Source organism: Mustela putorius, unplaced genomic scaffold (assembly GCF_011764305.1).
Source record: "Mustela putorius furo isolate JIRA1106 unplaced genomic scaffold, ASM1176430v1.1 tig00003845_pilon_pilon_pilon, whole genome shotgun sequence".
NCBI lineage: Eukaryota > Metazoa > Chordata > Mammalia > Carnivora > Mustelidae > Mustela > Mustela putorius.
This window is the reverse complement of record NW_025421998.1, coordinates 87379431-87394802: the sequence shown is the minus strand read 5'-3', so window position 1 is coordinate 87394802 and position 15372 is coordinate 87379431.

Here is a 15372-nt window from a genome sequence, read left to right as displayed (position 1 = left end):
TGATTAGCTCTCTGAAAGTAACCTTCCTCTGTTCATCCTATTTCCTAGAAACCCTTTGAAAAAAGCCATTGTGTGTGGAGGGAGTTAGAACATATTAAGACTTATTTACATTATATAAATATATTTTCCCCAGTAGATACATGAGTACATGTGTACAAAGAGAACTGTGAAAGATATTCAATAGCAGCAAGATTCATAATATCCCCAAATTGAGCATTATAGGAAAATGCCCAACAGTGGAATGTAGAAACAGTCATAGTCAAGCAACAGACTACCCAAGAGTGGTGAAAAAAAAAAAGCCAATTTCAGCTACACACAACAATATAAGTGAATCTCAAAAATGTAGTATGGAGGACGCCTGGGTGGCTCAGTTGGTTGGGCGACTGCCTTCAGCTTGGGTCATGATCCTGGAGCCCCAGGATTGGGTCCCACATCGGGCTCCCTGCTCAGCGAGGAGTCCGCTTCTCCCTCCGACCCTCTCCCCTCTCATGCTCTTTCTCATTCTCTCTCTCAAATAAATACTATCTTTTTTAAAAATGTAATATGGAATAAACAAAGCCAGACACAAAATCATGCCTACCGTGTAGTCCCACCTACACAAAGTTCAAAGACAAGCAAAAGAAACTATATTGTTATAAGTCAAAATTGTGTTTATCTTCTAGATAAGTGGCACAAGATAGCAACTGGAGGGAGAGGGACCAGTAATCTTCTCTTTCTTGATAAGGTGATGGTTACATTAATGTTCAACTTTGTTTTAGACCTCATTTCTATTTTATTTTTTATATTCTATTTTATTATCTTTTCTGAAAGTGACAACAATGCATTGTCAAACATACTGTTCACTTTTTTGAATGTGACCATATATACTTGAATTTTTATATGTTCTAAATACATTATACCTACATATGCATCATATATCCTTGTAAGAATACAAGAAGCTGATGAAATAATCATTTGGGTGGGCCACACAGTCAAGCATCCAACTCTTGGTTCATCTCAGGTCATGATCTCAAGGTCAAGAGATATAGCCCCGCACCCAGCTCTGGGCTCAGCATGGAGGCTGCTTGGGTGTCTCTCTCCCTCTCCCTCTGGCCCTCATCCACCCCCCCTCCCCCATGCTCTCTCTCTCTCTCAAAATAAATACATAAAACTTAAACATATATATAATCATCTGGGTTGCCTCTTGGGAAGGGAACTGGGTACCTGGACGGTTGGGATGTATTATAAAATGCATTAACTGTTCAAACAACAATAATTTAAATACATTATTCCAAGCTTTATCTGACATAGAGTTTCTGACAGAATTTAATAGTTTCAAGATTCTGGCTTTTACTTCCTGTGGTTTGTGTTTGTCGTCCATACCTTGTATTACGCACTGCTCACACTGGTGTCTTGCTAAGGTGATGACAGTCCCTTGACGATTACCATCTACTTTAAAAATTTGATCCCATTTTGCTCTTCCCATTTCCAATCATTTTCCAGAATTTTGTGTCCATGTCTTATTTTAGCCTCCAAAACTCTCTCTTAAGATTTCACTGGCAATTCCAATACAGGTCTTTCAGGGTTCCCACACACAGTTTGTTCACTTTTATACATTCTTAAACTTTTTTAAAAGTTTAATTAAATGATTGCTCAAAACCTCATCAAATTCTTCGGTTATGTAAATAATTGCTCAGAAGTACCACTTTTATAAACACTTGTGTGCACTAAGTAAATGCTAAATAGATGACATTTGTTTAACTATACAGGTTTGTGAGATTTTCACACTTAATTTCAAAAATATTAAGTAAATAAATGCTCAGCTATGCACACAATTCTTAAGAAACAGTCATTACCACCTGCTACCTATTCAGTGCCAACATTTGTAAATTAATAAACATGGTTTTCACCTGAGCACTGAATGCTGGGTTCTTTGGCTGGAGTGATCATGGAGAAAATGTGCTCTTCTTTGGGGAAACATAAATAAGATTTTTATATATACTACATGAGTGTGTCATGAAAAGCAAAATGCCGAGAATTATGGGAAAGGGTAACAAGAAGACTTAAATAGTAAGACCTGCTAAATCCTAAACCTATTGAGTGGACTTGACAAAATAGCAGAAGCTCTAAAATAATTTTTAACAATAATCTCAGTTAACAGATGAGAAAACTGAAATAGACACAGAGTGATCTGGAGTGTATCTATTCAAGGTTTCCATTCTTCTGATCCAGGAGTGGTATTTTAAAAGTTAAAAATGATATGACATCGGGCCTGACCAAGTCTCAACCTTGGTTGAGAGGGAGGGTCATCTGCATGCCAGGAATTAAGACTTCAGGTGCTACCATGTGAGAGGTGTGAGGGAGAGAGCACATCATGGGGACTCCAGATAATAGCTATTTACCAACAATAAATAGTATTTCAGTATTAACATCATTGTGTAAGCTGGTGCATATCAGCAGAAGATCAGCCCTGTACTAATCCCAGTAACAATCCCGATCTTCCCAATAAGTGCCATATATATATATATATATATATATATATATGCAAGGCTATGTTCTAGAGTCTCTACATATGTTATCCTTAGTTCCTCTCTGATCTTTCTCGTTAGAAATGATTATTCCAGATTCTACCAAGAAGAACCACAAGACAGACAAGTGATTTTCAATTTCCGCATTCATTCAAAGTGACTTTTTGGATGTAAGAACAAAATGCAATCCATGAACCTTAATGGGATCTGAGATTTTTTTAAAAAGCAGTAAACCAATTATAGCAGACATTTTTGATACAATTCTTGAATTTTAAACATAGACTGTATATTAATCTCTTTTCTTAGGTGTCATGGTTGTATTGTGTTTATATAGGAAAATATTCTTGTGTTTAGGAAATGGGTCTTGAAATAATTTATGGATGAAAAGTCATGGTTTCTTCATGGTATTTCCGAATGGTTTAGAAAAAAATAAATATGTGTGTAAACAGATAAAGTAAATGTGGCCAGATATTAGCGATTGGTTAATCTAAGAATATAGTTTTTCTTTCAATTTCTCTGAAGGTTTAAACATTTTAAAAATACGATGTTGAAGAATAAAAGAAAAAGTATAAAACATGTATATGGAAAAGGCATATTTGTTGGGTATTTGATACATATATAGCAAGGAGCCAGACACGGAGGAACATAAAGAAAATGTGAAAATAGCGCTCACCTCATAGTAACACACTAGCAATGTGGGAAATAACACAACCATGGTTCATGCCTGCAATCTGATGTCACTACATGGTTTTAGAAACAAAGTATTTAATGGATAACACCTTCGGTCAATGGCATCAGAAGGAAGAGGATGTTTAATGATGTTATCTAGAAGGTACCATGGTGTAGCTGGGAGCAGTATGGTTAGCTGCCAAACAGGAAGCAATTCTTCCTGCCAAAGGGGGATGAACCAGCTCTGGGATCCATCACCAACAGACAGAATGTGGAATGTGCCAGAGCGGAAGCAGAGAGACCGAAGGGACCCAAGCGTGCAGGGCACTCTGAGTGGAATGAGAGACACTAGAGCACATGCACCCGTTTTTGTTAACAAGACATTCAGGCAACCAGCAAGTAATTTGTCTAATACATGGCAGAGAGGCAAGCCTTCTGTAGAAAATATGTAATAAGGATTGGTTCTTCGAGGTGAGACTTTGACAGGTCAGTGCTTCTGCCATTTGCGGCAGGAACAACATGGAACACAGAGAAGAGGGCACAAACCAGACCAGAATCACTCTCTTCAACACCCTGGTTAAGGATTTTGCCAGGGTGATAGAAGATTCGCTTTCGAAGATGCTTAACACAGGTGCCTAGAGAAAAATAAGCTATTTTCCTTACACAGAGTGTGCCCAGCCTTTCTCAACAAATCATTTCTGCCAGTTTTATAAAGTTCTGAGACAAGGAATTTGTCTAAGTATTACTATATTTAGATACCTGGACCCAACAAACCCCAAACCATTAAATCTGGATCCCCCCTGTCCTGAACAGGCAGAAGCTAAGCAGCCCTCTGCAAAATCCAATTGCCACAGTCTTATTTCTGCCCAGTGTTTTACACTAACATGGGGGGGGTGCCAAGAGTAGAGGACTTAAGATGGAAAGCTGAGAATGGGAGTAGAAGACATAAAATTGAGGTTGGGAGGGGGAGAGGGAAACATGAGTGGGAAGCCCAGAAGGTAATGTGAGGTTGTGCAGCAAGGAAGGGTTTGCCGAATAAGGATTATGAGTCACACAGGAATGAGTGACTGTGGGAAAGTAAATCCCTCCCCCCACTCATGTTCACAGCCTCACACACATACATGCACGCGAGCTCACAAGCACACAGTTTTCAAAAAAATCTGCAGACCATGAACATTCTCCTCCCCCCAGAAAGTCAGAATTGTTCTTCCTACAGCAGTAAGTGCTCCCGGGCTGACTCTCCTTCGCAGTCATCAACCCCACCTTTTCTATCCTTCTTTATCAGTAAAAAAACAAAAAACAAAACAAAACAAAAAAACATAAGCTTCGCTTGCAGCAAATTCTAAAAGGCCTTTGGCATAACACATTGGTTTTGCATCAAATTTATTGCTGAATTTCACTGGCTTCTCCTGATCTGGTTTATTGCTGATTTTAATCTTGTTTGCTTTAGGCTTCTGAGCCCCACTGCAAAATACCTAATATACTCTTTGTAGCTAGACACTGTATAAATAAAATGTATTATATTCCCATTATAACCACACTAGATCATCCACATCATGTAGCACCCATAGGTGGCCCACATTTTTAATTATTTCCCCCCAAAACTCTAAATTACTACAATGAATTTAGAAACGCCTCTACTTCTCATCAGAGTAAGTAATTGAATACTCCATTATGATAATAAACCATTTTTCGCTGGAAGTGCTCATTCCCAGAGGGCTTTGCTCTGTGCAGAAAGGCTGCAGGCAGGGCTCTGGAAGGGCAACGTGCTCTCAGATAATCACGTTTGTGATTTTTGCCTTAGATCGTAAACCGCTTTCACTCTAATGAACCCTCCCAGTATTCTGTTGCAAAATGGATCAGGGGAGCTCCATTTTCTGGGTAGAAAAGCAATTCCCAGTACAAGGAGGGCACCTTTCTCCTGGGAAATGTTAGACCTGTTTTTAGGTGGAAAGAGAGGAGGTCGAAGAGCCCTGTCTGCATCTCCTGCTTCTCGAGGATCTTCCGCGGAGGGGCGCCTGGGTGGCTCAGGTCGTGATCGGGGGACTCTGGGATGGAGCCCAACATGGGTTCCCTGCTCAGCGGGGAGTCTCCTCCTACCTCTCCTCCTGTCCCCCCTCCCCCAGTTTGTGCTCTTTCTCCCCCCCCCCCACACGCTCTCTAAATAAATATATAAAATCTTTTTATTTTTTAATCAAGTAGCTTAAGCTGAAAATAGTCGCTATGCCAACGTGGCATATTTTGGGGTGCTGTGTCCTCAACCCCTGCAGGAGGACGAGCGGCATGATGACGTCAGAAGCCTGCAAAGGAACCTTGCTGCACAGACCGATCGCCCCTAACAAGCCACAGGGATGAAAAATCACTCATCAGTCCGAGGCTTCACGTCAGAAATAATGACGAAGGGGCGGAGGATGACTCATCTGGTGGGGTCTCCCTTCAACAACCTGCAAGGGTTCCTTAGTAGGAATGGTAGGTAGGTAGAGGGCTGCTAGAACCCTCTGCTCGGCGCCCGGGAACTGCTTTTCCCACCCGAACCCTTGACGACCTTCCCCATTTAGCTTAGCTCTGGGTCTTCTGCTCATCGGGCTGTCGAAAAAGTTCATCCTAGCTAGAAATACTTCGTCTGAAGGTATCTTTTCTATATGGGAGCTCTTTACCCAATCTGGGCAGGGGGACGCTTGACAGCAAATATAAAGCTCAGTGACTTCCTCTGTCTATGCCTGGCAATACCTGAAGGGTTTTCACAACAGAAGGGTTGACTGCCCACCTGCTAGGGGGACACCTACATAAGTAAGTAACTAAGAGTTGATCTTCAGCATAAACCCAGCTGTAATTGATACACAATGTCATTGTTTTGCACTTCCTCTTTTACACTCAAGGGCAATGTGTGCTGTATAAGCAGCACAAAGGGAAGAACCCACTCCCTGGCGTGCAGGGGGGAGTGGGTGGAGGGCCTCTGGGGTGTGTGTGTGTGTGTGTGTGTGCTCACGCGCATGCACACCAGGGATATTAGAAGCCACAAGGCAAACAGAGCTTCTTTCTGAACCTTGTCCTTTGCACCATGCAGCCATTGTTGTTAAAGCACACGAGTGACTGGCAAATAATTGGTAGAACATTGGGCAGATAAGCCCATCTTCCACAGAAACTCATACGGATTCGAGACTTAGAGACAACTCTTTCACAGGAGAATGCAAAGGGGCAGGAGGGAACTTCTGCAATCTGGTTATGTTCTATTTCTTCTTCTTTTTTTAAGATTTTTTATTTATGAGAGAGAGAGAGAGAAATAGAGGGGGAACACAAGCACAGGGGAGCTGGAGAGAGAGAAGCAGGCTCCCCGCTGAGCCAGGAGCTTGATAGGGGGCTCGATCCCAGGACCCTGAGATCATGACCTGAGCTGAAGGCGGACGCTTAATGACTGAGCCACCCAGGCACCCCTGGGTATGTTCTATTTCTTGATCCGGGTGATAGCCACCTAGCAGTGCTCATTTTGTGGAAATTCATGCAGCTGCATACTTATGAGTTGTGTACTTTTCTATATGTGAGTTATACTTCAATTAAAAAGCTCATTAAAGTATTAAAGAAAATTGAATATATTAAGTGTATGCACTAGTTGAAATTTTAGAGGAATTTTAATTAACTATGTAAATGGCTAAACATTAATCAGTCAGTTTAAAATTTATTGTTCAAAATTTGCTAATTCTATAAAACAGAGTAAGATTTAGAAACTGAATTTTAAAACTCAGGGAAAATATCATTCCCCCATCAAAAGGAATAAAATACTGATACATGTTACAATGAGACCAACCTCCGAAACAGGTGGAGGGAAGGGAACCAGAAGCGAGGCCTCAGACTGTAGGATTCCATTTACATAAATGTCCAGAATGGATAAATCCACAGAGACAGAATGCAGATCAGGGGTTACTAGGGCCTGGGGGAAGGGGAAATAGAGGAAAAACTGCTTAATAGTAATCTGTGTAATCTGAGATTAATTAAATTAGGGTTGCCAGATTTAACAAATAAAAATACAGGGCATCCAATTAAGTTTCAATTGCAGATAACACGTTTTTTAAACCTAAGCCTATGTTATACATTGTTTGGAATATACGTATTTTTTTTTTTTTAAGATTTTAAAAATTTGGGAGGGGGTTTGGAAGAAGGGGGTGGGATTATGGACATTGGGGAGGGTATGTGCTTTGGTGAGTGCTGTGAAGTATGTAAACCTGGTGATTCACAGACCTGTACCCCTGGGGATAAAAATATATGTTTATAAAAAATTAAAAATTAAAAAAAAAAGATTTTAAAAATTTATTTATTCGAGAGAGAGAGAGAGAGGCCGAGCAGGGGAAGGGGCAGAGGAAGAGAGAGAAGGAGAAGCAGGATCTCCACTGAGCTGGGAACTGTAGGCCAGGCTTGATCTCAGGACAGGGAGATCATGCCCTGAGCCAAAGGCAGACGCTTGACGGACTGAGCCATCCAGGAGCCCCTGGAATATACTTAGAGTAAAAAAAAATATATTATTTCTTCTGAAATCAAATGTAACCGAGTATCCTGCATTTTATCTGGCAATCCTACGTTCAGGGTATGCGCATATTTAGGAGAAAGACCCCGAGGCTCAGGGAAGACCCGGTACTCTTCCAGTTTGCACTGTCTTAAACGCTGAAACAGGGTCTCTGTTCATTTTTTGCCCCAAGATGGTGTAAAAAGGTGAAATCATGGCCTAAAAAACTGTGCCATTTTCTTGATTCCTGTCTTTCCTGATCCTGCTGTCCAGCCTCTGTCTTTTCTGCTTTATGGCCAAACAGACTTCTAATTAACCTCTTCTGTCCCTTATATCGGCAATCATCCTCCTGGTTTATGTCTCCAGCGAACCTGTCCCTTTCTACCTGTTTTCTTATCCTACCCCTGAGGTTTAATTCTGTTCAAGAGTCTTTTCAAAACAAGTAGAAAGTAAATGAGGACTGTCAACTTAACTCAACCTGGACCATGCCTGGGGAGGGGGGCAGCAAAACATGAAGCAAGAGAGAAGAAAAAAAGTTCTTTTACTTCCCCTCTTTGGATATTTCACAGAATGTGGGACCGGCTGTGTCTCTGTCTATTTACCTTAGAAACAAGTTTTGTGTCAATGGGCTGAGCCTCTTGACCTCGGGTTTTTTCAACCATAAATACAAATAATCTCGGGGGCACCTGGGTGGCTCAGTGGGTTAAAGCCTCTGCCTTCAGCTCAGGTCATGATCCCAGGGTCCTGGGATCAAGCCCCGATTTGGGCTCTCTGCTCAGCGGGGAGCCTGCTTTCCTTCCTCTCTCTCTGCCTGCCTCTCTGGCTACCTATAATCTCTGTCTGTCAAATAAATAAATAAAATCTTAAAAAAAAATACAAATAATCTCAACCCAAGACTGTAAGCAGGAGAAAAGGGGTCAGAGTGAGAAAATGCCAGGGCTGGGGAAGTAATTTTATTTATCTTTATTGAGAGCTATGGGAGATATTTTAGGATGTGTTTTTTTTTTCCTCCTGGAATACCACATCTAAAACAGGCTTCGATCTGTTTTAAAAGAAATGTTGTCAATATAGTCTCTCCACCCGCACCCTAATCCCAACAGCGAGTCAGAGGTGTTATGAACAAGGATAAAGAAGCTTAGCTCAGGTGGGCCAAGAGCCACATCCATCGTAAATCGCCGACACCCTCCAGTTGCCCTGACTTAGGCCCCTCCATTGGAGAGCCAGTGATGGTCAGAGGAGAAGCCTTATTTATTTATTTTTTTAAAAGATTTTATTTATTTGAGAGAGAGAGGAAGAGAGAATGAGACCATGCATGAGCAGGGAGAGAAGGAGAAGCAGACTCTCCATCAAGCAGGGAACCCGATGCGGGGCTTGATCCCAGGACCCTCAGGTCATGACCTTAACCAACTGAACCACTCAGGTGTCCCAGAAACAGATTCTTTAAAACCACACTGGAGTCTCTAAGAAATGTCACAGCTTCAGATGCCTGAAAGGAAACGTTCTGGAGCTAAACACCAGGAAACATCTATCAAAACACAAAGGAAGTGACAAATTATAATATGCAGAAAAATATGCATTTGAATGATCATCTCTTAAGACTTTGGGGGGGGGAGAATAACACATTTATAGATGTTATGCAGGAGGATGGGTGACTGCTTTATTCTTCTATTAAATCTTCCCAGAAAAGGAAACTTTAGAGACTCAAAAGGGGCTTCCAAATCATTTCTTGCAGTTTCTCTCTTTAGCTATCTGGCTTTCTCTGACTTCTGCTCTCAACAGACATCACAAGCCCGAGGTCCCATCCATCACCCCTGTTGGGCCTCGGCTGCAAGTTTTAGGTTTTTTGTTTCTGAAACATTCTTCTTGTGGTCTCATCTCATCAGCTCCGCAGAGACAGCTAAGTGTTTTCTAGCCGTTTGTGTTCTTATATCCCTTGCATTTAATGTAGTGTTGTAAATCCAAGTTACAGGGATTCCCCGTCCTCTTACGAAAGGGTATGTGCCTCTCAGGAGCCCTTGTTGGAGGCCTTACATGGCTGTTTAACAGCATTTGCCAGCCTTTGTTGCCAGCCGAGGATTAGAGCAGAGGTCTCTAAAGGGAGAAGGCAGGGGAGACTCCTGATGTTCCAGGGGTTGCGTAAAATGGTCCATTGGTATAGGAGGGAAAATAACAAAACATCAATTTATTTCTCTTTTAAAAAGGAAAGGAGATGGGGTGCCTGGGTGGCTCAGTGGGTTAAAGCCTCTGCCTTCAGTTCAGGTCATGATCTCAGGGTCCTGGGATCGAGTCCCGCATCGGGTTCTCTGCTCAGCAGGGAGCCTGCTTCCTCCTCTCTCTCTGCCTGCCTCTCTGCCTACTTGTGATCTGTCTCTGTCAAATAAATAAATTTTAAAAATCTTAAAAAAAAAAAAGGAAAGGAGTTAAACTTTAATACTTCCTCTATGGATTGACCCTGCCAGCCTCACTTGGTCCGTTCGGGCATTTGCCACCAGTGGTCTACCAAGTGAGCCGGTAAGAGTGAGGGTTCTACGGTGAGTTGGGTTTGATGGTGACCCCCATTCTCATTCACTGTATTCGATGGAATTGGGAAATTGTGTAATTTGCATGCACACCGTTACATGATCTTGCAGATTATCTTGTGCGGATTTAATCCACTAAATTAAGACGTGGCTTTAAAATATTCTTATGGAGAGGCCATAAATTTGATTGAATTTTAATAATGCCAGCGCAAGGGGACAACAAGAAATTTGCAAAGCTGACACATTGCCTTCTCCTCACATGGCCTTTGTGTGGGCCACCTTGCAGGTGAAAACAGTGATGATCTAACGGGACCAAGGCATTTATTTTGCTTCGTACGTTTGTTTCCACTGAAAATAGAAAGTGTCATATCAAATAAATGGAATAAAATCTTTTTAAAAATACTGTTTATTTTGGGATGCTTGGGTGGCTCAGTTGGTTAAAGCATCTTTCTTTGGCTCAGGTCATGATCCCGGGGTCCAGGAATCAAGTCCCACATTGGGCTTCTTGCTCGGCGGGGAGCCTACTCCTCCCTCTGCCTGTTGTTCCCCCTGCTTGAGTGCTCTCTCTCTCTCTGACAAATAAATAAATAAAATCTTAAAAAAAAAAGATGTAAAAATACTGTTTATTTTTTCTTGATTTTATAACATATTAGTAGAGTACTGCATGCTATTTTGCAATTACAAACTCAAAGAATCATTCCTGATAGGTATACATAACCCCAGAAGTTTGGCAACCACCAGATGAAAGTCAGTGGGGTGCTGGAACTGGCTCATATAGACTCATGAGAGCTGACTGCTAAAATTTTACGAATTTCTCAAGTCTAAATTAAACACCAATATTAAAAATTTACTTTTATAAACTTATAATTATATAAATTTTGTTAAAAACAAAGATAGTAATTATTTAAAACTTTTCATTTCCTAATTATTTTACTACTATTATTTTACTATCTGTTCTTGAGGTTATTTACATTGATTTTTTTCTGTATGGTGGTGTATTAGTTACCTGCTGCTATGTAACACGTTACCCCAAAACTGAGCAGCTGAAAATAACAATATGTATTAGCTCACCAAAGTTCTAAATCAAGAATCTGAGAGCAGCTTAGCTGGGTAGCTCTGGCTCAGGGATTCTCATGAGATTGCAGTCAGGATGTCTCAAGGCTTGACTGAGGCAGAGGATTTGCTTCCAAGCAAATGTTAACCAACATGGCTGTTGGCTGGGGGCCTAAGTTCCTTGCTGCATGGGCATCTCTATCAGGCTGCCCATAGCATGGTAGTTAGCCCCTAAGTGAATGATGAGAGAGAGAGAGAGAAAGGAAGAAAGAAAGAAAGGAAGAAAGAGTGAGAGAGAGCAAAGCTGCAATGTGTTTTGTAGCCTAACCTTGGGAGTAACTTACCATCACTTCTGCCATATTTTATTGGTTACCCAAACCAACCTGGAACACTGTGGAAATAAACACTAGGTGTGAATACCAGGGACGCTCTCTTAGAGGCTGGCTAGCACAGGTGGAAATATCATATAATGATGTGCTACTGTGTATGTCTCCCAAACTCTGCAATTGGTGACATCACACTGATCATTTCACATTGACTGTGGTAGAAGTGTTTATACCAAAGAAATCAATAAATGTTACAAATCAAGTAGTTCTTGTTGTTGTTTCTTTGTGGGTTATTTTGTATGTTTGGTTTGAGGGGAGAACCAGTTGTTAAACACTCACACAACATTATAGATTAAAGTATACTTTGTACTGAGTTTGGTAAAGTAGGGGGGAAGGAGCAGGTGACCCATAGTTTAGGATCATGTGGCAGGGAGAATTATTTGGAACTTATTTGGGACCCCATTAGGGTTAATGAACCAAAATAGAGGTAGCAGATGAAGATTGAGGTGGTGAGAGATGGGATCAAGTGAGGGGCTGGTCTTTCAGTGGTTTGGAAGGAGAGCAGAGTGGTCTGCAGATCACTGCGTGCTCATCATAAATGTCAAGGACAAGGGAAGACTAGAAAAATACTTACCAAGTATAATGTGGTGTGCATTCAAGGCTTCCACTCCCTAGGGGGCTAACATGTGGTTAACATTAGGTTAATAGAAGGTCTGAATTTTGACCTTGATTTGACCTTGAGCTCATATCAATGTCCTAATCTGAGACTGAAACAATAGTCATTTAAGACTGAGGAAGCAAGAATTTGAAGCAATGGTTAAAGAAACAAGCAGAGAAGCATGGTAGAGGAGCAAGAGACAATGTGAGTGGTCTTCTGGATAATAAATGGCTGTTGGTCAAAAGCAAGCAAGACAATAATATTAGTGATGAGAATTGAATCTGTCCTGTGAGAAGAGATCCCTTTCAATCTCTGTTCTTACTGGATAATGAATGTAGGTTTGTTTCATTCTCAACTTAACCATTCAAGATTCAATTCAGTAAGTACTTCTTTGAGGCCTGCTATGCACCACAGAATGGGCTGAGTTCCTGGGAACAGTGGTTGAGCTTGGAGCTAAGAGAACTATATTCAAGTCTGTACTCCAGATAATGTTATAGACTTTGGGGTCTAGTTTAAACATTTTAAGGAACTTCCTATTTTTTCCTGATTAAAAAAATAAGTATTTTGGAATTAAAAAAAATTTTTTTACTGCAGAAATAGACATAACATAAAATGTACCATTTTAACCATTTTTAAGAGTTTGCAGTGAAGTGGCATTAAGTACTTTCATAGTGTTGAGCAACCATCACCACTATTTTCAGGATTTTTTCATCATCTCAGACAGAAATTTGTACCCATTAAACAATAATTCCCCAAGAGATCTTGGAACTTTCAGTATTCTGTTCACTTTTTTTTCTTTTTCTTAGCACCATCCAAGTCCAGACATCATGCATTAAATATGAAAGCAAAAATTCACTAGCCAGGGTTAGTGAGCAGACACAAATTGAAATGTTTCAAACCCAAACAAAACAAGGCTTTAACCTACATCATACAGCTGCTGATAAATTAAAACTGAAAATTTAAAGATCAATGAAAAAATGGGTTTGTTGATTAATTACAAAACTGGGGAACAACCGAATGCAACCTTCCCAGCAACAAAGATCAATTCCATCATATACATACTTAATGAGGGAATTATGTGGGCTGAAATAAGAATCATAATTTTATCTTTAAGAACTTAGCCTTAAAAATGTGAATGGAACCAGAATTACTCTATTTTAACTCACCTATCTCTTACCAGATAATATTTTATATAGATATAAAAACACCATACTTATAGGGGCGCCTGGGTGGCTCAGTGGGTTAAGCCTCTACCTTCGGCTCAGGTCATGATCCCAGGGGCCTGGGATCGAGTCCCGCATGGGGCTCTCTCCTCAGCAGGGAGCCTGCTTCTCCTCATCTCTCTCTCTGTCTGTCTCTCTGCCTATTTGTGATCTCTCTCTCTGTCAAATAAATAAATAAAATCTTTAAAAAAAAACAAAAAAAAACACCATACTTATAAATATATAAATAAAATATATTAAATATATATTTTTATTGCTTTTTTTGAGAGAGAGAGAGTAAAGGGAGAGGGGCAGAAGGACAGAGAGAATCATAAGCAGGCTCCACACCCAGAGAGAAGTCAGACACAGGGCTCAGTCTCATTGCCTGAAATCATGACCTGAGCCAAAATCAAGAGTTGGATGCTTAGCCAACTGAGTCATCCAGGTGCCTCATTTTTATTAATGTATATGTTTTATTATGTACATATTTAATAAAAATGTTCTAGAGATCCAGTGGTATGCTTCCCACCCCACCCCCACTCTCTAGACTTGACAACTAGACCTCTTTTATTTTCAGTCTTAGGAATCACACCATGGGAAGACAGTTGGGAGAACAGGTGTGAAGGTTAGGAGAATGGGAAAGAATACACCTCAATTCAGTATTCCTCCATTTTTAATTTTGCCAGAAGCAGTACTTAAGACAAGTATTCATGTGCAAGTAATTTCATCTGGAGGGGCAGGAAGAAGCTCCATAAAGGAGTGGGGAAGTGAGACAGGGATGGGAAGGCAGCCAATAGAGTGTGCATTATCAGGCTAACTTCCACTTGAGTGATTGCAGCTTAATCCCGTAAGCAGTTCTGGTAAATGTTACCAAACACATTGGTAATGTTACCAAACACAGGTGCATCGTCAAAATCAAAAGTGGAAGGAGTTGGGTATTGGAGAAGAAAAATAATTTTCCCTGTACCATTCTGAGCTCTAAGCTGAGAACCCTATAATAAAAGACAGATTAACAAAAGAAAAACAAACAGAAGTTCATTAAGATGTATACGTCATACATGCATGAGAGATATGCAGGGAAAAATGTGTAACTCTCTGAAGGTGGCTTAGAATTCAGGCTTAAATATCCTGGTAATAGGGTCAGGGGAGAGTCAATGATGTTTAGGGAAGATGAATGGAACCTTAGAAGAGCGTATGGAAGGTATGATAGTTCATGACAAAATCTGTCTGGTGTGATACTGACTTCTGGTCTCCTCTCCTGTGATAAGAGTCACAAGGTTGATGAAACTCCTGGGGAGATTAATGACAACTGAGTTCCTTTTGGAGGGTGTGTCTTTAGGAGCTAAAGGGAGTTCACAGAATGTTCTCCTTGTGTTTGTTCTTTCTCAAATGCATTCAACTCAAAATAACATATCAAAATGGGATACTTTGGGGTGACATACCCTGAACTCCTCAGTCCTATTTCAGAGTATACTACGTGATTCTCCAATGTTTATACACAATTCCCAGGAGTCATTGTTTGAGGGCTATTCCCATGGGTGAATTAAAAAAACACACACACACACACAAAACAAATGGCTGCATTTGAATTCATGTAAGAAGTTGGAGAGGCAGACCCAAGACTGTGGGAACTTGAAACATGATGAGCAGTTAAAACTTTATCCCTGGTATCAAGAATTTTATTCAAGAATTTACTCTTGAAGTATTGGAGAACATTTCCATTCAGCATGGCGATGACAGCAGTTTTAGCATGGGAGCGTTATCTGGCTAAGTTCTAGTTAAGATTACTCTGGCTGCTCTGAGAATAAGAAATTGCAGGACAGCAAGAGTTGAAACAGAGAAACCAATTAGAAGCTGATGGATGGATTGATTGATTACTGGAAGTGATTTTAAATTACCCACTGGGGCAAGAGATGATGGGGGCTCAGGTTCGGGTGACG